The 24,648-nt window shown below is 34.8% G+C and overlaps 1 protein-coding gene across 13 annotated transcripts in view; it reads right to left on the bottom strand.

Annotated features, from left to right (window-relative positions):
* Positions 1-24,648, bottom strand: part of NAALADL2 (N-acetylated alpha-linked acidic dipeptidase like 2) — a 1,511,782-nt gene that overhangs the window by 1,405,603 nt on the left and 81,531 nt on the right. For 2 of the 13 annotated variants that reach the window (XM_068547430.1, XM_068547431.1), the window contains one exon: positions 19,363-19,434. The exons of the other annotated variants lie outside the window; for them this stretch is intronic. The gene's annotated coding sequence lies outside the window, so the exon portion shown is untranslated. The remainder of the gene's footprint in view (positions 1-19,362; positions 19,435-24,648) is intronic. 13 annotated transcript variants of the gene reach the window in all.

Below are 24,648 nucleotides of genomic sequence, written 5' to 3'. Positions count from 1 at the left end.
CTATCACTCATAAAATCCATGTTTCAATGTTTACAAAACAGAATCAAGTTTACCAAAAAGCAAATAAACATTTTGCTTAGGGGTTTCTTGTTTTCATCTCTGATTTTTAAATAATCAGCATCATCTCCCCAGAGCAGGAAAACTATACCTACCTGCAAATGAACTATATGAAGTTCTAAAATCCTTACAGAGAATTCTCTCACTGGATTCTGCTCCCCGTAAATTCTATTACCAGTATTTATTCAAATTTACTTTTAAAAAGATAAGTGAGACTTCAGGGAGGTGGCCTTTACATGGATTTTATTTGCTGATGATAATGATGACAGACCATGCCTCTTTATAAGATGGGTTAGAGATTAATCCCACACTAATCAGAGTACTTTTTGAGAGCTGATCTCAATTCTGGACTCTAAGAGAAAACTAAAATAATACAAAAAATATGCAGAAAGTCATGGAAATGACTAAAAAGGCTAGAATTCAATGAGTAAAAGTGCAAGAGAATGTGATGAAAATCAGTGAAGCATATTGAGAAATGCAACATGCAAACAAACAAGGCCAAATAAACTCAAACATCAATTAATAGATTTTTAATGACACTATTTCATGATAGCTTGTTTGTTTAATGCTTTTTAATACCCATAATCTTACATCTTTTTTTCAAGTCACATGAACTATATAAATCAATGTGTTTAACTTCAATTTCTTCAACAAATTAGTTAATAGTTTCACAAAATAAGGTGATCATATGAGATGAATCAGTTGTCCCATTCAATATTTTAATAGTCACATTTTCTATTTTCTATGTTTGTGATATTTTGTAATTTATAAAAGGCTATCCCTATAATTCTAAACATGCTATGGGAGTTTATAATCTAAAGGAAAGGAAAAGACTAACACATGAAACAGTAGCCATATTTAATCGATACTATTGATGCTCTTAGGAAAACCTAGTGGGGAGAGTTAATCTTTCCTGCAGAGAAAGTAAGAAACATCAAGTTGGAATAAACTCTCATGTGTGTATTTAGCTCTGTCTACTTCAGGGATTGGCAAACTTTTTTCTGTAAAGGTCCATATCATAAATATTTTTGGCTTTGCTGAACATATGGTCTCTGTTGCAACTATTCAGTTTTGCTGTTCCAATGTGCAGAAGCCATAGACAGTATGTAAACAAATTTGAATGGTTGTGTGTGTTCAAATAAAACTTTATTTCTGAAAACAGCTGGGGGGCATAACTTGACAATTCCCAGTCAAGTTCATCATTGAGAAGTTATGCATGCCATTTTCAATATGGAATAGAAAGCAAGAAAGGGACAGGCCAGGTAGAATTTTTTGTAGATACACCCTGGAATTCAGAACACCAAAAACACTTATATTTGAATGTAATTTCAATAAACTATGATGGATGATTTTATTGATCATTGTTCCACATTTTCCATGAAAATTCCTCCCTCCATTAGGACAGATTCTTTAGAACCTGTCAACTAGATAAAGCTCTTCCTAAGCTTCCGGTTATTGAATTTCCTTGGCAACTGAGATAGCTTTAAGATGACAGTCTACATATCAAATTTTTACAATTAAAAGCTTAATTACATTTTTAAATAAAAATAAAAGACTTTTTTCTATCACTCAGATGTGCCCCAATTTTCTACTTTTCCTAGAAATCAGTATTTCACTACATCATAAGGTAGAACAAAATTATTAAATAAGTACAAGTACCCTGAAGCATCATAGCAATTTACTCCTTTCGTTCCATCCTCCATCATGAAATGTATCACAACACATTCAAAATTCTGAACAGAAATGTTGTAATATGGCTCTCAATTATTTCAGTGATAAAACACTAATAAAAAATTTCAGTGTTACAAAATGCAATTGCTAAACACGAGCTAGCCATTTAAAAATTCGACTAACTAAAATTTCCTTTTCCTCTAATATTGTTTCCTTTAGAAAAGTTATGAAAAGTGATCATGATGTAATCACAAATAATAATAGCTAATATTATTATATGCCAGGCAATATGTCAAGTGTTATACATTTATTAAATCATTTAATACTCAAACAACCCTATATAAAAATTCAGGTACTATTATTACTCTCATTATACAATGATGAAGAAACTGTGCTTGTCCAAAACCACAGGGCTACTAAGAAGCAGAGCTAGGATTTGAAAGCAGGTGTTCTTGGCTCCCAATGCTAATGCGGTCAAGGCCTTGATTCAGTGTCTGCACAGGAATGCTAGTCTCCTGGCACAGCCAGTCTGCCCTACACTCTGGGAAACATCACCACTGACAAAGAGGATGATGAAATAAGAGATGGAGGTGAATGCAGAGAAGTACAACCAAAAGTGGTAGAAAGTGACCGGGGTGGGGGGGGTCCAAACGTCATTTATTCAACAAATGCTACAGGTCAGTAATCCTCCTTAGAGACATGGCAACCACATTTATTTCAGGCTTTGGAATCTGATCAGCCTGTTTAAAACCTTGCTCCACTACTTTTTTGATTACTTGCTTAAAATTTAGGAAACTCAGAATCCTCTTACATAAAATGAGGATACAAATCAGGATTGTTTTTCAGAGATGTTATGAGGATTAAATGATCTCATGAGGGCCTGATACATAGTGGGTGCCCCCAAAATGGTAGCTGCTACTATCATTCAGGGTTTTATTCATTTTAAATATGGAAGTGTCAAATAGTATGTTAAAAGATAACAGACATCTGGATTAAAAAGTTAAAAATGTATCCAATCATTTGAATGGCCTGTCTATATAACTTTGGGTTTCTCAAAATTTACTGATTATCTACCATGTACTAAACTTTATTAGAAAAAAAAAAAAAAAACAGTTGTGGTTAGTCATAAAGACAAACTCTCTAGAAGATTGACTGAATTTTTCACTTTCATCTGAAGACATTACATGTATACAACTGTTAAGACATTATTTCAATTCACAGAGCTTCCTACCTTGCCTATGGCTACAGTATGTTTTGACAATTCCTTCAGTCTTCAGCAAGGCTTACAAGGCCAGGCAGGCTGAACAGCCCCTCCTACGAACATATGCTTATTTCCAGTTTAAAGCCACTTCATCCATTTTTCCTAATGTACCATAAAAATATCATTTTATCTCTATGTGTCCCTTGATACACCAAAGATAGAATTGTATTGGATGCCATCTGATGTCTTCATCATTAAATGAGGAGGTAGTGACAATCGTATTTTAATGTAGTTAAATCATACTCCAGTAAAATTTTTAACATATGATGCTATTAATTATGTAACATTGCAAACAAACATAAAGAAGCAGATCATGTTTCAAGGAGCTTTTGTTAACTCAAAGGAGGGAAAAAAGAGAAAGACAAAAAAGGAAGAAATAAAGAGACAAACTATATTCAAAGAAAAAAAATTCTTTTGTAATTTTCTCTTAAGAGAATTGTCTGAATATACATTTTCCAAAGAAGACATACAAATGGCCAAAGGCACATGAAAAGATGCTCAGCATCACTAATCATCAAGGAAATGCAAAGCAAAATTACGAGCTATCACTTCACTCCCGTTAGAGTGGCAATAATCAAAAAGACAAGAAATAACAAGTGTTGGTGAGGATGTAGAGAAAGGGGAACAAACACTTGTGCTCTGTTGGTAGGAATATAAGTTGGTGCAGCCACTATGGCAAACAGAATGGAAGTAACACAAAAATTTAAAAAAAGAACTACCATATGACCCAGCAATTCCACTTTTGGGCATTTATGCCAAGAAAACAAAAACACTAATGCCAAAAGATATACGTACCCTCATCTTCACTCCAGTACTGTTTACAATAGCCAAGACCGGGAAACAACTTGTGGCCAGCAAGAGATGAATAGATGTTAAAAATGTGCCCCCCGGACAGACACACACTAGAATATTTTTCAGCCTAGGAAAAGAAAGAAATCTTGCCATTTGCAACAACATAGATGGACCTTAAGCGTATTATGCTAAGTGAAACACGTCAGAAAGAGAAAGACAAGTACCACATGATCTCACTTATATGTAGAATCTAAAAAAAAAACCTAAAAAAAACCTGAGCACATGGATATAGAGAATAGGTTGGTTGTTACCTGAGGGCGGGGTTGGGGGGGGTGGGTGGAGGGAGATAGATAACAGGGTTAAAAGGTACAAATTTCCAATTATGAAATGAATAAGTCATGGGGAATATATGCACATCATGGTGACTATGGTAAATAATACTGTATTGCATATTTGAAAGTAGCTGGGAGAGTGGACCTTGAAAGTTCTCACAAGAAAAAAAAATGTTTGCAACTATGTATGGTGAACGGATGTTAACTGGCCTTATTGTAGTGATCACTTTGTAATACATACAAATATCAAATCATTAAATTGTACACCTGGAGCTATTATAATGTTATATCAATTGTTATGTCACTTATACCTCAAAAAAGATAATAAAGTAACTATTGGACTTGTTCTACTCTGTTCACAAACTGAATTTTAAAAGGAGGAAAAAGCAAAATAATGTTACAGAACCATATGATTATGATTACTAAAACAATAAGACACATAATTAGGTTATATTTAAGCACAAGTTGGCAATGACCTGGCAATATATGAATAGCAAAGTCATAAATAAGGAAAAAGACATTTTCCCACAGATGAGATAAACAGCATGAAGCCTCAGGTGGGTTAGAGTTAATGTGATTAGTTCCAGCAGGCAGCAAATCCCACGAGGCAGAATTTATCTTTCATCTGTTTTCAATTCATCCAGCTGGTACAGAGAAGTTTTTTTTCCTGTCACTCCACTGTTGTCATCCTGTCTTAGGTTCTGTTTTCAAACTTAAACCACCTATTACATCTTTGTCACAGGAAAGCTTAAACAAAGAGCACTTGTATAAGACATGCAGAAAAAATTTCAGAACACTCCATTAGGTCACTATCCTTGATCTTTGCTTTTATAGAAAATTTATGTGAATTAAGCCAAAATTATACTGAAATGACAGAATATGAGTTATGACTATAAGAATTTGTATTAAGTATAACCAGAATATAAACGATGTGCTTTCCTCATGGGAGATTCTACATTTATTCCAATGATACTGCCATTGTTTAAGTATTTTTAATAAAACAAATGAGAGTTTGTTAAACATCAGTTTCATCATATAACAAGGTTACATTACCGAATCAGGTCCGTTTGCCTGACGAGCAGCAAGCCACACGCTGAGATGCCCAGGTTTGCAGCAGACAAAAGTTTTATTCACAAAGTAGCCAAGTGAGGAGATGAGAGAACAAATCTCAAATACATACCCCTGAAGGCAAGGGGCCTGGGCTATTTATGCGATAGAGCTGAGGCGGGGAGTGTGAGGAAAAGTGATTAGAGGCAAGAAAAAGCTGAGGTAATTATTGTTAGGGTGGAGTTTTCAGCCCTCTGATGTCGAAAGGTCACCGAGCGGACATCGGTGCATGCCCAGTCGGAGGACTGGTGATCCCAACCAGTCTTAACCAGCTTTAGCTCAAACTAGACACAGCTGACTCCAAGTTTCTGGACAGCAACTCGGGCAGAACATCTTGTTCAGGCTCTGTGACGCTTGGAGGACCTGCAAGTCTTTTGTAGCAACAATTAAAGCAAGCTTGATCAGCGAAGGCAGATTACAGGTGTAACGGATTTAACTGATGATTACCCTCATTTCAGTTAGTCATCTCTAAGCTCCTGGTTAGTGTTATATGACTACCAAAATAGTCCATTCAACCACTAGCTCTACTAATGCTGGGACAAAGTAGAGGACGCATAAGATAATGATTCCATTGTACCCTGTGGGACACAGAGAATGCCACTGTATGTGGAATTTCTCTGAAAGGTATTGATATATTGAAAACAAGAGGGTAAGAGAAGGGCAATGAAAGAAAGACAGGAAGCACCAAAACACACACACACACACACACACACACACACACACACACACACACACAGGCAAAAAAAAACCCCAAAGACCACCACCCTTCACTCATTCATTCACTCTTTTAAACAACTATGCCAAGGGCTAACCTTGATCTTAACGGTGAAGCTTTTGAATAATCTTATGTTTCAAAGACTTATGAAAAAAATAATTTCCTCTGAAAATGTTATCTCCATGTTTAAGAATATAAAATCTGTATACTGAGCATACGCTCCGAATGTTGGTTTGAGTCAGGATTATTGATTCTAATAAAACTCTCGTTAATACTTTTTGTTTGATATGCCTGTCTTATAGGTGGGGTGTGTGAATGTGTGTGTGAGAAAGAGATGGAGACAGAGAGATAAACACAAATAGACAGGGAGAGAGATAACTTGCTGACTCAAATAATTTTATGGCATACCTTTGTAATGTCAGAGCTTTTCATACTCTGGATAACTCAAATCACTGAGCCTTTATCTTGAAAAAACCCAGAATACAAAGAGACTTATCATGTAAGGGCTGCTACTTCAGCTTTCTTAAAAAGTTGACCAGGTCTTTGAAAAGGCAACTGGGACTACCATGTGCTCAGTGCAATTAGAATAGATCTGAACTTTCTTATGCTTTACCCATCCTCTCCTTCACACATCAATTTGCTGCAGAATGGGTAAGGGGAAGAGGCCTGGGATGGACGACCACATATACAAAGGCCCATAAACAAGAAAAAATATAAATGTTGAAGGAATTCAACCTGACTACAGCATAAAATATGAAGAGGAATGGCATGAGGTAAAGTTAGACCTGTAACCAAAGACCAGATAATAAAGGGCCTTGCGGGTCATGTTAAGATGATTAGATTTTATTCTCAGGTTAATGGAGAATCCTTGAAAGATCTGAAGTAGGGCTGTGATTTACTTTATAGTTAGGTCATTCCTCTGTCTCGAGTGTGAGGAATGGATTCGGAAAGATTAAAAGAGGAGAGACTAGTTAGGAAACAGTGTCATTAATGAGATGAAAGATGATGGTGGACTCAACTAAATAGTTGAGGTGGATATGGAGATGGATGTCAACTAGTGGAGATGAATGTCAAGTGAATAGAAATGAAAGCTATTAAGGAGGTAGAATTAACTGGGCTTGTGTTTTAACTGGTTTGGTGGAATAAGGACAGTACAGCACACCAGGTGGAAACACAGGAAAGGAGAGGGACTCAGAGATGTTGAAGGGAGAGAGAGAGATGGTCTCTAAACAGCCTTTGTCATCCAAACTGTCAACCTTGGGTCTGGTTTATTTTTAGATAGGTTTAAAAAGTTGGGAATCAAAAATGTTTTTAAAAATCATCTTGCATAAAGATGGTCCATACAAGGTGTTGGTCCATACAATGTTTTTTAAAAGTTATTTGCCAAACTTCAAAGATCAGGAAATTAAACACACACATCCAGATTTTTAGCTTCTCCAGAAAACTGGAAGATTTGGCAACCCTGGGCCATCATACCCACATAGTAAAAACTGGGTGAAGTTGGTTAGTGACGACTGTCCTTAAATAGAGCACATACTCTCCAGGTTTCTCGAGTCCCCACACTCCCTACTTTCTCACCAGCATAAAGGCCTTTTGTTAGTTACCAGAGACCATCTTTACACTTCATTCATCTATCTTACCTACATGGGCTCTAAGGCATTTGAGTTTGAGTAATTTTTTTAATAACATTCTGGCTTCAGGAGGAAATCAGTGAGTGACAGAAACATACTACAAAATACTGAAAGAAACATATAGAAGGACATGAGCAAGTTAATAGAATAATAATCCATTGTACCATCAATCAAGGAGTAATCACAAGGTATTTATTTAGCTTGGTGCCATATCACTTGGTACCAATTTGGTCTTATAACTCAAACAAACGTCTTCTCTTCAAGAAAGAAAAACAACTTTTCAAAGTTCAACTTGAATTTAAAACTTCTTAAAACGAATCAAAAACAAAATCAGCTACTCATTAGCTAAATACCTCATCTAGATTTTCTTCAGGTATAATTTTTTTTAAGTCTATTTTGTTTTTGTTTTTTTTGGGGGGGAGGTATAATTTTTTTAAACTGATTAAGAAAAAAAAGAATATCCACGGTAAAGCAGAAATATTTGCCATGTTATATTACCATACCAGGAAAACATCCTAATATATGTATCAACACTATTTTCAATTAACTCTAATAAGCAAATATAATTCTAAGATTATGAAAAGGAACTGCTAGGATAATGGTTCTAGAAGTACTGCAATTAAAGATGAAAGTACATAATGCTTTTTTCTGGCAAAAGAACGTTTCACTGGCACAGACAAGCAGTCCCTCATGTAACATTTAATAATCAGTAGATGATAACATAAATAGGAACAATCCCCCCCCCCAAAAACTCTATAAATCCAAGTCTTAATCAGAATATGAAAGTTTGTTCATTTTCTCTAATAATAATATAGAAAATAAAATTAAAACTAACTTGCCGGTTGAAAGAAAAACTTAACATCACAATATACATTGAAAGCATGTGTATTTTACTACAGGAAAATCACACCCATTTAAAAATTAATTTTAGAAGTAACTATAGCAAAGGAACTTTCAAAATTAATTCATTTATTTTTAATTTTTTCAATTAAAGTATAGTTGATTTACAATGTTGTGTTAGTTTCTGGTGTGCAGCAAAGTGATTCAGTTTTATATCCAGTTTTCTTTTTCATATTCTTTTCCATTATCGTTTATTACAGGAGATTGAATATAGTTCCCTGTGGTATACAGCAGGAACTTGTTGTTTATGTACGATAGTTTGTATCTGCAGTCCCAAACTCCTAATTTAGCCCTCCCCCCACACCCCCCGTTCCGCTTTGGTAACCATAATTGTGTTTTCTATGTCTATGAGTCTGTTTCTGTTTTTTTTTTTTAATTTTATTTATTTATTTATTTATGGCTGTGTTGGGTCTTCGTTTCTGTGCAAGGGCTTTCTCTAGTTGCAGCAAGTGGGGGCCACTCTTCATCACGGTGCGCGGGCCTCTCACTATCGCGGCCTCTCTTGTTGCGGAGCACAGGCTCCAGACACTCAGGCTCAGCAATTGTGGCTCACGGGCCTTGTCGCTCCGCGGCATGTGGGATCTTCCCAGACCAGGGCTCGAACCCATGTCCCCTGCATTGGCAGGCAGATTCTCAACCACTGCGCCACCAGGGAAGCCCTGTTTCTGTTTTATAAATAAGTTCATTTGTGTCATATTTTAGATTCCACACATAAGTGATATCATATGATATATGTTTTTCTCTGTTTGACAACTTCACTCAGTATGATAATCTCTAGGTCCACCCATGTTGCTGCAAAAGGCATTATTTCATTCTTTTTAATGGCCAAGTAGTATTCCTTTGTATATATCCATTCATCTGTTGATGGACATTTAGGTTGCTTTCATGTCTTGGCTATTGTAAATAGTGCTGCTATGAACATAGGGCTACATGTATCTTTTCAAATTATAGTTTTGTCCAGATATATGCCCAGGAGTAGGATTGCTGGATCATATGGCAAGTCTATTTTAAGTTTTTTAAGGAACCTCCATACTGTTTTCCATAGTGCTGCAGCGATTTACATTCCCACCAACAGAGTAAGAGAGTTCCCTTTTCTCCACACCCTCTGCAGCATTTGTTATTTGTAGACTTTTTAGTGATGGCCATTCTGACCTGTGTAAGGTGGTACCTCATTGTAGCTTCAATTTACATTTATTTTTTAATAACTTAAGGAACAATTTAAATGTTGTAATAATATTGTTAAATATTAGGCTTTCAAATTTATTCATTTCTTGATTTTTTTTCTCAAATTTCATAAAGAAATTGCTGTTCTTTGGATGTATAACAACATTATAGACATGACTTAAGAGGTTGACTTAACCTCTTATCAAAGAGGTTGTTCAAAATTATATATACCTCTGGTTTTAAGCAAAGATAATATAAAAAATAAACCACTTTTATTAGACAGCAGTATACAGATCAGTTTTTATCATCTTTGTTCAATCAATAATTTCATAGGAAGCCCTTCAAACTAATCCAAAGGAAAAACAACTCTTGGTTAGTAAAGTAGGATTAGCAGGTAGAAATGAAATGTCTGCAAACAGAAGGTGAGCTACTGTGTGTCTCTGGGTAGGTAGTATTCCCTTTCATGTATACAGTGGTGGGTCAAATGGGTAGATGTATAACTGTTATCTGAATAGAGACTATATTTAAAATATAATTACTAAATGCCATTAAATAAACCAAAATAAGATTGCTATCAGAATGCTGACAAGAAGCAATGTCAATATTTTAGAGGCACTTGCTCCTGGACTGTAACATTTACAACTCTAGTAAGAGAAAAGAGATGGAGACAGTATAGAAAGCATGACGACTAAAATGTGTTTTTGTTTGCCAATGTTGTAGATTAGTATGAAAATCAATAATAAATGTTCTATGGAATATTCTAGTAGCAAAGGAGGTAATTGGCTCAACCTGCCATTTTATCTCTATTCACATTTTAAGCTACTTCTTTTGCTCTTTTCTCCTACTCTACAATTTCTTTCTTCTCATCTCTTTTCTCTTTTGCCCATGCTCAATGTCTATTGTTATCTGAGACTAGTTTTAGAACTTAACTAAAAAGGGTTCTTATTTCTTTCTAGGCATCGTATTGAGACAGTTTCACACTAGTCTCAGACAACTTTAAACCACTACCGCCAATTTGGTTCCCCAAACATAATATCATCATTAAATGCTATTCTATCCAATTTAAACTCTACTCTACAGACTTTAAGGTTTTCTTCCAATTGTCATTCCTCTGATTCCCACCAGTTACTTCCCCAAAAGGTTTCTCTAATTTGGCCAAACACTTATTTGTCCAGTAAAAATTGGCCACACACCTATAATATTTATCAATAAAGTACCTGATATAAAAGCTGCCCCTGCAAAGAACTGTAACCTACCAGGGTGATAAAAAAGCATTGTAAAATGTGCTAAATACTGATCTTAATGGAAACACACACTAAGAGCTGTAATGTAATTAACTTAGTGTTACTATTTGTAAAACATTTTAGAATTTTATTTTTATTTTGATGTTCTAAATTTAAACCAATGTGTTCTGTGTTACATACATCCTCCGTAATTTCATTGCCTCTATCTTCCAATTTAATAATTATCTCCTCAGCTGTGTTTAATCAGCTGTTTAACTCCTCTATTACCATTTTAATTTTAATGATTATATTTTTAAATTTCTAATACACACTGGTTATTTTTAATCTATCTTTTTAAAAAATAATTTTTTCCTTTTTTATGTTTTTACATGATTTTAAATTTCTTTAATTTTTCATCCCCTCTGGGAAATATATTTATTACAGGAGCTGTTTTTTTAGTAGTTATCTATTTTAGATATATTAGTGTATATATGTCAATCCCAATCACCCAATTCATTCCATCACCATTCCCCCCCCACCTCTGCTTTCCACGATTGGTGTCCATATAATTTTTCTCTACATATGTGTCTCTATTTCTGCCTTGCAAACTGGTTCATCTGTACCATGTTTCTAAATTTCACATGTATGTATTAATATACGATATTTGTTTTCCTCTTTCTGACTTACTTCACTCTGTATGACAGTCTCTAGGTCCATCCACCTCTCTACAAATGACCCAATTTTGTTCCTTTTTATGACTGAGTAATATTCCATTGTATATATGTACCACATCTTCTTTATCCATTTGTCTGTTGATAGACATTTAGGTTGCCTCCATAACCTGGCTATTGTAAATACTGCTGCAGTGAACATTGTGGCACATGTATCTTTTTGAATTATGCTTTTCTCAGGGTATATGCCCAGTAGTGGGATTGCTGGGTCATATGGTAGTTCTATTTTTAGTTTAAGGAACCTCCATACTGTTCTCCATAGTGGATGTATCAATTTACATTCCCACCAACAGTGCAAGAAGGTTCCCTTTTCTCCACACCCCCTCCAGCATTTGTTGTTTATGGATTTTCTGATGATGCCCATTCTAACTGGTGGGAGGTGATACCTCATTGTAGCTTTGATTTGCATTTCTCTGATAATTAGCGATGTGGAGCAGCTTTTCATGTGCCTCTTGGCCATCTGTATGTCTTCTTTGGAGAAATGTCAATTTACGTCTTCTGCCCATTTTATGATTCGGTTGTTTGTTTTTTTTGATATTGAGCTGCATGAGCTGTTTATATATTTTGGAGATTAATCCTTTGTCCGTTGATTCGTTTGCAAATATTTTCTCCCATTCTGAGGGTGGTCTTTTCATCTTATAGTTTCCTTTGCTGCGTAAAAGCTTTTAAGATTCATTAGGTGTCATTTGTTTATTTTTGGTTTTATTTCCATTACTCTAGGAGGTGAGTCAAAAAAGATCTTGCTGTGATTTATGTCAAAGAGTGTTCTTCCTATGTTTTCCTCTAAGAGTTTTATAGTGTCTAGTCTTACATTTAGGTCTGCAATCCATGTTGAGTTTATTTTTGTGTATGGTGCTAGGGAGTGTTCTAATTTCATTCTTTTACATGTGGCTGTCCAGTTTTCCCAGTACCACTTATTGAAGAGACTGTATTTTCTCCATTGTATATCTTTGCCTCCTTCATCATAGATTAGTTGACCATAGGTGCGTGGGTTTACCTCTGGGCTTTCTATCCTGTTCCATTGATCTATATTACTGTTTTTGTGCCAGTACCATATTGTCTTGATTACTGTACCTTTGTAGTATAGTCTGATGTCTGGGAGTGTGATTCATCCAGCTCTGTTTTTTTCCCTCAAGATTGCTTTGGCTATTCAGGGTCTTTTGTGTATCCATTCAAATTTTAAGATTTTGTGATTTCGTTCTGTAAAAAATGCCACTGGTAATTTGGTAGGGATTGCATTGAATCTGTAGATTGCTTTGGGTAGCATAGTCATTTTCACAATATTGATTCTTCCAATCCAAGAACATGGTATATCTCTCCATCTGTTTGTGTCATCTTTGCTTGATTCCATCAGTGTCTTATAGTTTTCTGAGTACAGGTCTTTTACCTCCTTAGGTAGGTTTATTCCTAGGTATTCTATTCTTTTTGTTGCAATGGTGAAAGGGATTGTTTCCCTAATTTCTCGTTCTGATATTTCGTTGTTAGTGTATAGGAAAGCAAGAGATTTCTGTGCATTAATTTTGTATCCTGCTACTTTATCAGATTCATTGATTAGTCCTAGTGTTTTTCTGGTGGCATCTTTAGGATTCTGTATGTATAGTATCATGTCATCTGCAAACAATGACAGTTTTACTTTTTCTTTTCCAATTTGTATTCCTTTTATTTCTTTTTCTTCTCTGACTGCTGTGGCTAGGACTTCCAAAACTATGTGGAATAATACTGACTAGAGTGGACATCCTTGTCCTGTTCCTGATCTTAGAAGAAATGTTTTCAGTTCTTCACCATTTAGAATGGTGTTTGCTGTGGGTTTGTCATATATATGGCCTTTATTATGTTGAGGTAGATTCGGTCTATGTCCACTTTCTGGAGAGTTTTTATCATAAATGGGTGAATTTTGTCAAAAGCTTTTTCTGCATCTACTGAGATGCTCATATGGTTTTTATTCTTCAGTTTGATAATATGGTGTACCACACTGATTGATTTGCGTTTATTGAGGAATCCTTGCATTTCTGGGATAAATCCCAATTGATCAGGGCATATGATCCTTTTAATGTGTTGTTCCATTCTGTTTGCTAGTATTTTGTTGAGGATTTTTGCACCTATATTCATCAGTAATATTAGTCTTTTTCTTTTTTTGTAGTATCTTTGTCTGGTTTTGGTATCTGGGTGATGGCGGCCTCATAGAATGAGTTTGGGAGTGTTCCTTCCACTGCAATTTTTTGGAAGAGTTTGAGAAAGATGGGTGTTAGCTCTTCTCTAAATGATAGAATTCACCTGTGAAGCCATCTGGTCTTGGACTTTTGTTTGTTGGAAGATTTTTAATCACAGTTTCAATTTCTTTACTTGTGATTGGTCTGTTCATATTTTCTATTTCTTCCTGGTTCAGTCATGGTTATACATTTCTAAGAATTTGTCCATTTCTTCCAGGTTATCCATTTTACTGGCATAGAGTTGCTTGTAGTAGTCTCTTAGGATGTTTTGTATTGCTGCAGTGTCTGTTATAACTTCTCCTTTTTCATTTCTAATTTTATTAGTTTGAGTCCTCTCCCTCTTTTTCTTCATGAGTCTGGCTAAAGGTTTATCAATTTTGTTTATCTTCTCAAAGAACCAGATTTTAGTTTAATTGATCTTTGCTATTGTTTCCTTTGTTTCTATATCATTTATTTCTGCTCTGATTTTTATGATTTCTTTCCTTCTACTAACTTTGAGTTTTGTTTGTTCTTCTTTCTCTAGTTCCTTTAGGTGTAAGGTTAGCTTGTTTATTTGAGATTTTACTTGTTTCTTGAGGTAGGCTTGTATTGCTATAAACTTCCCTCTTAGAACTGCTTTTGCTGCATCCCATAGGTTTTGGATCGTCATGTTTTCGTTGTCATTTGACTCTAGGTTTTTTTTGATTTCCTCTTTGATTTCTTCAGTGATCTCTTGGTTATTTTAACGTATTGTTTAGCCTCCATGTGTTTGTGTTTTTTACAGTTTTTTTCCTGTAATTGATTTCTAATCTCATAGCGCTGTGGTTGGAAAAGATGTGTGACATGATTTCAATTTTCTTAATTTTACTGAGTCTTGATTTGTGACCCAAGATGTGATCTATCCTGGAGAATGTTCCATGTGCACTTGAGAAGAAAGTATAATCTGCTGTTTCCAGATGGAATATCTGATAAATATCAATTAAATCTATCTGGTCTATTGTGTCATTTAAAGCTTGTGTTTCCTTATTAATTTTATGTCTTGATGACCTGTCCATTGGTGTAAGTGAGGTGTTAAAGTTCCCCACAATTATTATTATTTATTTTTTATTATTATTATTTTGGCTGCATTTGATCTTCTTTGCTGCGTGCGGATTTTTCTCTAGTTGTGGCAAGTGGGGGCTACTCTTTGCTGCAGTGTGTGGGCTTCTCATTGCAGTGGCTTCTCTTGTTGTGGAGCACGGGCTCAAGGCATGCCGGCTATAGTAGTTGTGGCACGCAGGCTCAGTACCTGGGGTGCACGGGCTTAGTTGCTCTGCGGCATGTGGAGTCTTCCCGGACCAGTGCTCGAACCCGTGTCTCCTGCATTGGCAGGAAGATTCTTAACCACTGAGCCACCAGGGAAGTTCCCCCAACTATTATTGTTTTAATGTCGATTTCCTCTTTTATAGCTGTTAGCATTTGCCTTCTTTATTGAGATGCTCCTATGTTGGGTGCATATATATTTATAATTGTTATATCTTCTTCTTGGATTGATCCCTTGATCATTAGTAGTGTCCTTCCTTGTCTCTTGTAAAATTCTTTATTTTAAAGTCTATTTTATCAGATATGAGTATTGTTACTCTAGCTTTCTTCTGATTTCCATTTGCATGGAATATCTTTTTCCATTCCCTCACTTTCAGTCTGCATGTTTCCCTAGGTCTGAAGTGGGTCTCTTGTAGACAGCATATATATGGGTCTTGTTTTTGTATCCATTCAGTGAGCCTGTGTCTTTTGGTTGGAGCATTTAATCCATTCACGTTTAAGGTAATTATAAATATGCATGTTCCTATTAGCATTTTCTTAATTGTTTTGGGTTTGTTTTTGTAGGTCCTTTTCTTCTCTTGTGTTTCCTGCTTAGAGAAGTTTCTCTTAGCATTTGTTGTAGAGCTGGTTTGGTGGTGCTGAATTTTCTTAGCTTTTGCTTGTCTGTAAAGCTTTTGATTTCTCCATCGAATCTGAATGAGATCCTTGCCGGGCAGAGTAATCTTGGTTGTAGTTTCTTCTCTTTCATCACTTTAAGTTTGTCCTGCCACTCCCTTCTGGCTTGTAGAGTTTCTGCTGAGAAATCAGCTGTTAACCTTACGGGAGTTCCCTTGTATGTTATTTGTCAATTTTCCCTTGTTGCTTTTAATAATTTTTCTTTGCCTTTAATTTTTGTCAATTTGATTACTATGTGTCTCGGTGTGTTTCTCATTAGGTTTGTCCTGTCTGGGACTCTCTGCACTTCCTGGACTTCGGTGGCTATTTCCTCTCCCATGTTAGGGAAATTTTCGACTATAATCTCTTCAAATGTTTTTTCGGGTCCTTTCTCTCTCTTCTCGTTCTGGGACCCCTATAATGAGAATGTTGTCGCGTTTAATGTTGTCCCAGAGGTATCTTAGGCTGTCTTCATTTCTTTTCATTCTTTTTTCTTTATTCTGTTCTGTGGCAGTGAATTCCACCATTCTGTCTTCCAGGTCACCTATCCGTTCTTCTGCCTCAGTTATTCTGCTATTGATTCCTTCTAGTGTAGTTTTCCTTTCAGTTTTTTTTGTTCATCTCTGTTTGTTTGTTTGTTCTTTAATTCTTCTAGGTCTTTGTTAAACATTTCTTGCATCTTCTAAATCTTTGCCTCCATTCTTTTTCCGAGTTCCTGAATCATCTTCACTATCATTATTCTGAATTCTTTTTCTGGAAGGTTGCCTATCTCCACTTCAGTTAATTGTTTTTCTGGTGTTTTATCTTTTTCCTTCATCTGGTACATAGTCCTCTACCTTTTCGTTTTGTCTATCTTTTTGTGAATGTGGTTTCCTTCGGCAGGCTGCAGGATTGCAGTTCTTTCTTCTGCTGCTGTCTGTCCTCTGTAGATGAGGCTATCTCTGTGTAAAACATTTTTGATGCCACATTTTATTTTATCCTTAAGGTAGGTTAATTTTGTCCCTATTTTAAAAATGAGAAAAATGAAGCTTGCTTAAGAACACATAACCAGTATATGGTGGTTCAGAATTTGAAGCAATATTTGACTCCAAACCTACATTTCTAACAGTTACAAGTTATAAACAAATAATGGGCATGAACCCAACAGTAAAGGGCTATCCTTTGCTTTTACTCTGTTCATATCATCTTTATGCCTTAGAGCATTACTTTCTTCCCCACCTGATATACCTTTTCTGAAATGCTGTTTTCCTTATATTTAGGACTTATTCCAAACTTACCTCATGATGCCTTCTTGACTTATATTGCTTCATTCTCATTGCTCCCTTAGAGTCACTGTTTTATATCTGAAATCTATCAATATTTTGAATATTAAACATGAACTAACTATAAACATTCTTTATAGTTAATGTCACAGTTGAATACTCTATGGCCTCAACTAGTTATTAATACCCTTAGAAGAACTAGCTTCTAAGTACTTGGTACACTAGCTTCATGGTACCTAGTGTAGTAATTTACAAATGATGACATACAATTCTTTTGGGAGCAGAAATCAATAAAAGAGTAATGTTACTGGGTAAAAGGCAGTACTGTTATCTTCCAAATTGACTTTATTTTTTTCAGAAGTTGATAATAAAACATACATATGATCAAAAACCAATATAAGAACATTTATACAATTTTGAAGAAACAATAAACAATAACATGGAAGCAAACATACTGTTTTATGAAAAAAAAGAGTATCAAATTTGAAACAGGACCAATAACATATAGATAGTTTGATCTCTTCATGTGTACAACTCTTTTTATTTCCCTAAAAATATTATTTAATAACTATTTAGTAACTAATAAATTCTATTAATAGTCCAACATGTAAGAATGTAGATAATCCTCAATCAAATCCATGGGTATAAATGAATAGATGCATTTCATGTTAGATATCTTGAATTGGAAACTTTATATTACAGTTGATTATATATTGCAGATATTTTTCATCTGGCTATTCACATGACTGTCTTTCTCTTATGAAACTTATATACTGGTAATTATCATTATATTGCTCAAGACTATGATTAATATAGTAGCATCTGGAGTGCCTCCACAGCCATCAAATCTCCTGGAATAATATACATCTTCAATTTTGAAAATTAAAATAGAAATACAAAATTCAAAACTATAGAGCATTATTTCATAAATGTAGTGGGGAGAAAAATTCATTATCTTAACAGTAGGCGGCAGAATTTAGTAAAAAAAAAATTGATGTTTCAGTTGGGGTGAAAGTAAGTCCAGAAGGTCTAGTACAATAGGTTCCAATACAGGTAAAGAGATAGCTAAATTTCTTTGCACTAGAAATAATCAAAATCTCAAAGGTGGGTGGGTAGAGAGAAGAGAGCTAAGAAGTAAAAGAGTTAGATAAAGAAAAGACATCAGCAAGACTCAGGTAGGCACAGGGCTGAAGAAAGTGGTAAAATAAAAATCTGATGTTGGGGTAACAAAAGGACTTTTAAAAACAGGGATATCTCGTGTTTTATGTAAAATTGTTTGTATTACTATATCTCAGTGCTGTCCCTCCAAACCCAGATATTTAATAAAATATAATCTCATATGCTTTTTGTGAATGGATTTCATAAACAGAGCTGAGTTTTACATCTGGGTCAACACTGTACAGTGTAAACTTAGGAAGCACAAGATGACAAGAGGATAACTAAACTGAATTTTATTCAATAAAAACAAGAGCTTACAGAAAACAATATTGACAATGTGAAACACTTCTTTCACCCACCCCTGCAAATGATCTTACCAATATTAAAACAAATCCCCTATGGAATATTAATATTTACATGAAATTGAAAACATGTCAATTATATAATTTTAAAACCAACTACAATTTAAAAATATGTTTTAAAAAAATGAATAAAATAATTAAATTGGTGTGGCATTGGTGACCCATAAGTAAGTAAGAAAATAAATAAATAAATAACTAAGCAGGTAGATACTTGTAACAGAATGAATAATCTAGAAACAGATGGAGGTATATAAGATATCAGCCTATCATTGGAATTCCAACTTATATTCTGACACTGGTAATTTTTGTTGAAAGAAATTGTATGCTTCCACTTCAATAAAGATGAAGTAACAGAAACAAGACATATTCTTACCTTAGACAACAAGAAAACCAGAATAAATATATGAAAACACTGTTTTCAGACATTGAAAAACAAGTAACACTGTGACTTCTGAGAGAAAGGCAACAATAAAGATGAGCCTTATGATTGTCCCAGTTTGTGCTTGGAGGCAGTTTCCAAGAGATAGCCTGGAAGAAAGTAGCCAGAGAGACCATGGCTGTCTCACTGAGTTGGGGAGATAGAGATTGGAGTTTGGAAAGACCAAGGCAGCTTGAATCAATGGGAGAGAATACCAAGGATACCACTACTGCACAGATAGAGAAAGCTCTAAATATCTGCATGAGGTCAATTCCAGGAGTTAGGTGGCTACTGATCTGCCCTATGTGAGTAGAAATCACTTGAGGCCAGAGAAAGATGCACTGGAAAACAGTAGAATAAACATTTCTCAGAGCTCACAGTGTTTGAGAGAAAGATTTCTACCACATTGAATGGAAAGAAAATCAAAGAATACCTGGACATTCAGAGGAGACTCCAGTGGGTCATGCCTTAGTGAAAGCAGCCAGAGGAAAGAAGGGCTTATTCTCTACAAAAGAACAAAGATGAGACTTAGAGCCAACTTATCATCAGAAACTGAAAGACAGAAGACAACTGTAGACACTTTAAAGCACTGAAATAAAACAACAAGAAAAAAGGATTCTTTGCCAGCACATAAGAAACATGAAAGGACATTTTTGAGGTAGAGATAAAGTGATATAAATGGGAATTTGCACAAAAGATGAAGAGTTATGAAAATGGTAAATACATGGTAACTATAGGGTACAAAGTGTTTCTCATTTTAATCATTTTAAAAGATAACTGTTTAAGGCAAAAATAATAGTGCATTATTGTAAAGTTTATAACATACAGAGAGGTAAATTAATAAAAGCAAGAAAACAAGGAAGGGAGGGGAAAATGGAGGTATGTTGTTAAAAGGTTCTTACATGTTTACATGAAGTGGCATAATATTATTTGATGGTGAACTGATAAGTTAAAATCATGTTGTAGACTTTGGAGTAACCACTAAGCAAATAAAACAAAAAGGCACAGATGGGAAAAATAGTGAAGATAAAATGGAATCATAAAATATATTCACTTTATCTAAAAGAACAGAGAAAAGAGGGGGAAAGTAACAAAAAACAAATACAGGGAAAAGAAAACAAATATCAAGACAGTTGACTTAAACCCAAACACAGGATAAGAACATAGAATATAAATGGCCTGAACAATCTAATGAAAAGGTAGAGACTAAATAAAACACTATATACTATCTAACAAAATTACTTTAAATATGAAGGCATATAGGTTAAAAGTAAAAAGATAGGAAAAGAAATGACATGAAAACACTAATAAAAAAGAAAGCTGAAATGGCTGCATTAACAACAGAAAAGCGGATCTGAGAGCAATGTATAATATCAGGATAAAAAGGGTATTTACATAGTGATAAAGGGGTCAGTTCATCAACATAACACTCCTAAAGGTTTATGCATTTAAAAACATGAAATAAAAACTGATAGAATTTAAAAAGAACTAGAAAAATACATATTCACAGTGAGAGATTTCAAAATACCTTTCTCAGTAATTCATAGAACAAGTACAGAAAAATGTCAATAAGTATGTAGAAGACTTGAATGATACAATTGACTTAACCCAATTAACATTTGGAGAACATTTCACATTATTTTCAAGTTCATGTGGAACAATCGCCAAGATGGACAATATTCTGGGTCATAAAACAAATCTCAACAAATTTAAAAGACTGAATCATACATAGTATGTTTTCTCAACACAATGGAATTAAACAAGAAATCAGTAACACATATATATATATGGAAAATCCCAAATATTAGAAACCAACATTTTTCTAAATAACACATGGGTCAAAGGAAAAAAAATCATGATGGATTAAGAAATATTGGGTTGGCCAAAAAGTTCCTTTGGTTTTTAAGTAAAAATAAAAGACACATTTTTCATTTTCACCAAGAACTTTATTGAACAACGCATTCACCATTTTGTTCCACTACCTTCTGCCATTTTTCAGGCAACTTCATAAGTCCATCCTCCCAAAACTTTTTATCTTTTTGAGCAAAGAACTGTTCCAGGCACCTTTTACAGTCTCTCAGGGAATTGAAATTTTTTCCATTAAGAGAATTTTGTAAAGATCAAAATAAATGGAATCTGAAGGTGCAACATCTGGTGAATATGGTGGATGAATCAGAACTTCCCAGCCAAGCTGTAATAGTTTTTGTCTGGTCATCAAAGAAACATGCAGTCTTACATAATCCTGATGGAAGATTGTACATTTTCGGTTGACTAATTTCAGACGCCTTTTTGTTGAGTGCTACTTTCAGTTGATCTAATTGGGAGCAGTACTTGTTGGAATTAATCGTTTGGTTTTCTGGAAGGAGCTCATAGTAGAGGACTCCCTTCCAATCCCACCATATACACAACATTACCTTCTTTGGAGGAAGACCAGCCTTTGGTGTGGTTGGTGGTGGTTCATTTCCCTTATCCCACAATCTCTTCCATTCCACATATTGTACAGTATCCATTTTTCATCACCTGTCACAATTTGTTTTAAAAACGGAATTTTTTTTTATTACATTTAAGTAGAGAATCACATGCAGAAATATGGTCAAGAAGGTTTTTTTCACTTAACTTATGTGGAACCCAAATATCAAAGCAAGAAACAACCGAGTTGGTGCAGATGATTTTTAACACTTGATACGGATATTTTGAGTATGTCGGCTATCTCCCGCATGGTATAACGTTGATTGTTCTCAATTAATGTCTCACTTTGATTGCTATCAACTGCAACTGGTCTACCCGACTGTGGAACATTATCCAGTAAGAAATCTCCAGCACGAAACTTCGCAAACCACTTTTGACACGTTCGATCAGTCACAGCACCTTCTCCATACACTGCACAAATCTTTTTTTGCGTTTCAGTTGCATTTTTACCTTTCTTGAAATAATAATATACTGAAAATGTTGCTTTTTTCCGTCCACCTTCAATATTAAAATGGCTACACCAATTTCGATTTTTTTTAAATGCATGCTGATATGACAGCTGTCACAAAACAATCTAACATAATTGTTCCAATGAAGTTAAAGACAACTAAGCACTGCTACTAGAGCCATCTTATGGAAAAAAACAAATGAACTTGTTGGCCAACCCAATATTGTAATTGAAAGAAATGAAAACACCCTATATCACAATATGTGAATGCAACTAAAACAGTGCTTAAAAAGAAAATTATAGCATTAAATGCTTGTATTAGAAAAGAAGGAAACTCTTACATCATCCTCCTTAAGCTTCCACCTTAAAGAACTAAAAAGATTTTAAAAAAGAGGAATGTAAACCAAAATAAACGGAAAGGAGTAATAAAGATAAAAGGGGACTTCCCTGGTGGTCCAGTAGTAAAGAATCCACCTTCCAATGCCGGGGACACAGGTTCAATCCCTGGTCAAGAAACTAAGATCCCACATGCTGTGGGGCAACTAAGCCTGTGCACTAAAACTACTGAGCCTGCGTGCCTCAACTAGAGAGCCCACGCACCACAAACTACAGATCCCATGCCCTCTGGAGCCTGTGCACCACAACTAGAGAGAGAAAGCCCGCATGCCAGAACTAAAGAGAAACACTTGTGCCGCAACAAAGAGCCTGTGCGCTGCAACAAAAGATCCCAGGTGCCACAGTGAAGATCCCATGTGCTGCAACTAAGACCCAACTCAGCCAAAAATAAATAAATAAATAAATACATAAAATAAAGAATTCTGTCCCTTGATTTAAAAAAAAATAAAGGTAAAAGTACACACCTATAAAACAGAAGATGTACAAACAACAGAGAAAAATCAATGAAACCAAAACCTGGTTTTTTAAAAGAAAAAAAACTGATAAACCTCCAGACAGATTGATCAAGGAAAATGGGAAATGACACAAATTACCAATATCAGGAATGACAGAAAGGACATCGCTCAGACTTTATACAAAGTAAAAGCATAAGGAAGGAATATGAGGAATAACTTATGCCAATAAATTCAGTAACTTAGATGAAACAAAAAATTCCTTGAAAGATGTGACTCAACATGGAATAAATAGCCCAAACAGCCCTTAACAAAGATAGAAATTAAACTCAAGTTTAAAACCTTTCCAAAAGAAATTTTCAAGCCAAGACAGCATCTCTGGGAATTCTATCAAACATTTAAGTAAAAAATAATATTGATTCTATATAAATTCTTTCATAAAATAGAAGATGAGGGAAAATTTCCCAACTCGCATAAGGTAAACATCATCTTGATCCAAAACCAAGCAAAGACATTGCAAGAGAGGAAAATTACAGATCAATATCTCTTATAACTTCTTAGACATGAAAATAAATCCCTAACAAACTTTTAACAAATTGTATTCCCCAATATATAAAATATATCAATTATACTTATATGCATATAATAAACAAATACTTAAAGTGCTATACGTGAAAGGCATATAAAACATGCAAGTAAATGAAAGATGGGTTTAACATGCCAAAAATGAATTATATGTTTCCCCATATTAATATACTAAAAAAAGAAAAGAAAAAAACATATGATCATCTCAACAGATGGCAAAAAACATTTCACAAAATTTAATAGCTATTTAAAATAAATATTTAAGCTACCTGGAAATATAAAGAAACTTCTCAATCTGATATAGAACATCTGTTATGGTCTGAATTTTGTCCCCCCAAGATTCATTTGGAATTGAAGCCCTAACTCCTCATATGACTATATTGGAGATAGAGCCTTTAAGGAGATGATTCAGATTAAATTAAGTCATAGGAGTGAAGCTCTAACCCAACAGGACTAGTTTCTTTATAAAAAAGGAAGAGATACCAGAAAGTTCTCCCTCCCTCCCTCCCTCTCTCTGTCTCTCTCCCTCCCTCCCTCCCTCCCTCTGTCTCTGTCTCTGTCTCTGTCTCTCTCTCTCCCCTCTCACAGAGAAGAAGCCATCTGAGGACACAATAAGAAGGCAGCCATCTGTAAGTCAGGAAGAGAACCCTCACCAGACACCAACCCTGACAGTACCCTAATTTTGGACTCCTAGCCTAAGGAACTATGAGAAAATACATTTCTGTTGTTTAAGCCACCCAGTCTGTGGTATTCTGTTATTGCAGCCCAAGCAGACTAACACAGCATCTCTGAAAAACCTACAGCTAACATCTTTCTTATATGGTGAAATACTGAAAACACTGAATACTTTCCCTCTAATATCAGGAACAAAAAAGGATATCTGCTTTTATCACATATATATTCAATACTGTACTGGACATCTACACTAATAAAATAAGGCAAAAACAAGCAATAAATGATATACAGTTTGGAAAGAAAGGAAAACTTTTTTTCAGAAAAAATGTTCATACAGAAAATCCTGAGGACACCACATAAAGCCATGAGAACTAATAAATGAGTTTACCAAGTACACAGGATAAAATCAATATATATAAATCAATTGTATTTTATATACTAGCAACAAAAATTAGAAATTAAAAATTCTAAGACTGCCACTTCATATCATCAAAATATGAAATACTTAGGGATAATTTTTTTAATTTTGTAAAACATGTACCCTGTCAATTATCAAACTTTGCTGAAACAAGTTAAAGAATATTTAAATAAATAAAAATACATACCATGTTCATCAATACTGTTACAATGTCATTGTCCCCAAATTGTTGCCTCCAAATTTATTCAAAAAAATCAATATTAAAATATCAGCAGG

This window comes from Eschrichtius robustus, chromosome 6 (genome assembly GCF_028021215.1).
Source record: "Eschrichtius robustus isolate mEscRob2 chromosome 6, mEscRob2.pri, whole genome shotgun sequence".
In the NCBI taxonomy this organism is placed as follows: domain Eukaryota; kingdom Metazoa; phylum Chordata; class Mammalia; order Artiodactyla; family Eschrichtiidae; genus Eschrichtius; species Eschrichtius robustus.
Note: the sequence above shows the minus strand (reverse complement) of the source record. Positions and strands in the feature narration are given on the sequence as shown.